Raw genomic sequence first — 1,996 nt, forward strand, 5'->3', positions numbered from 1 at the left:
GATTTCATCTGACAAAACGTTCATTAAGAATTCCTTTGCATAAACATGTACTTCGCAGCTCTCGTTATTTGATTTTCCTGGATGTCTTTCATACTAAAAAACGTTCACAGCAACTTGATTAGCAAAAGGAAACCGCGCTCCCTTTCATTATCCAATGCAACCGACATTTCAATACAGTCAACAGGCTCAAACCATTCTTTGAAATTTTGTAATAGTGTAAATGCGTATAAACTGACCATGAGCGTTCCAGTATCAATATGACCGCTTTGATCATCTGAAAACAGCACCACGAAAATGCCGTTGATGGCAGCGACGAGAGTGGGATTCGAACTCACGCGTGCAGAGCACAATGGATTAGCAGTCCATCGCCTTAACCTCTCGGCCACCTCATCACAGAGGCTGTGAAGACTATGACCATATGAATAATTGAATTGGGTAAATTATGCAGAGCAGCAGATATTTCTCCCTGGTGTTGGTAAAATGATAAATAACACAGTACGGTTCCAAGACTATGGTCTGACCCCTGGGTTGTGGGGCAAATGCACTCCCACTGTCACATTATGCACACAGTGATCTGAACAAAAATGAGGAAATGAATATGTAACAAGGTCTGTTGAATTCTGTGAAGATTTGAAGCTTTCGGAATGAAGAACCCGAGACAGCAGGAGGTGTTCTTTCAATAAAGAGTTGGATAGAGCTCTTAAGGATAGTGGAATCAAGGGTTATGGGGATAAGGCAGGAACAGGATACAGATTGAGGATGTTCATCCATGATCATAATCAATGGTGGTGCTGGCTCGAAGGACAGAATGGCCGACACCTGCACCTGTTATCTATTGTCTATTAAATTGCCTGTGAGGAATTGTTTTCCAGACTGGAGGAGAGTGCACACTGCTCAATGACACTATTCGGAACACCTAACTTCCGCTCAGACGTTTTTGACACGCACTTGTGTACAGAACAGACAATTTCAAAATCCAAAATAAGGCTAAACTGACAATTGAACTCAACAATGCAAAAACCTTGATCTGTATCATGTTCCTGGGCCGTGCGACACCAAGTCACTGTATGATCACATCAATACAGTGAGCAAGTGTCAGAAGGAATATGAGTGCAGTGCCAGTGCGCATGCAGGGAGCAGCAGGTGACACAAGGGGAAGTGGATTTCCCACAACAGGAACACTTCCCAAACAGTGGACTGCGGTGGAAGAATTCAGAGGGGGTTTATATTTTGGAATTTGATGCCAGAGACACAATGGAGATCTGCCATTGAGCCTATTCAAGATGAAGATTTTAAGATTGCTACAGTTGTAAAACAAAATAAAAAACTCATGGGTTAGTGAAGGCAAAAGATGAAATTGTACATTTCATCAATCTACCCATCTTTACAATAAGTACCTCACCACTTTCCTCACTCGGGGACAGAACCACTGGTGAAGATGATCATATAATCCCCGTTACTAGCCATGGAATCAGAGAAAGTCGGTTTCCCAAACGTTCAGGTAAAACAAGGAATGTGGAGGTAAGCATTAATGTGTTGCTCCTGTGCTGAAGGTGACCAGTGCACGGTATCTCTGTTCCAGTACAGTGGGCTGTGCAGTGCCGAAGGTTTAATTTTGAGCCTCACATGGAGCAGCTTCAATTTGTCGTCGTGTTGAGGGATCCGGACAGAAGGTGATATTGAGCAAAGCCAAGTTTATGGGAAAATACTCGTGTTTTTGGATTGAGAAACAACCTTTTCTGGATAATAACTCCTTGATCAACAAATATACTGCAAGTGTCTAAAACGTGAAGAGACATGTGTGTAGAGAGAGCCGAAGGTGATTTTTCAGCAGATGAATAACGTTTCCCATGTGCACTGCGTTAAATTCCGGGAAAATAGATATTGAACTGGTTTCATATTACAGAGTTTGTTGCAAATTCACAAACGTTATTGCAATAATAAAAAAAAGAAATCACATAGGACGTTTGAATATTGTATTGAACTGAATTTTGGT

General features: G+C 41.7%; 1 non-coding gene across 1 annotated transcript; it reads right to left on the bottom strand.

Moving 5' to 3' along the window:
- Positions 1–310: 310 nt before the first annotated feature.
- trnas-gcu (transfer RNA serine (anticodon GCU)) lies at positions 311–392 on the bottom strand. The gene has a single exon. It is a non-coding gene; the product is annotated as a tRNA-Ser (tRNA).
- Between the last annotated feature and the right edge of the window lie 1,604 nt (positions 393–1,996).

Source organism: Chiloscyllium punctatum, unplaced genomic scaffold (genome assembly GCF_047496795.1).
Source record: "Chiloscyllium punctatum isolate Juve2018m unplaced genomic scaffold, sChiPun1.3 scaffold_210, whole genome shotgun sequence".
Lineage (NCBI taxonomy): Eukaryota > Metazoa > Chordata > Chondrichthyes > Orectolobiformes > Hemiscylliidae > Chiloscyllium > Chiloscyllium punctatum.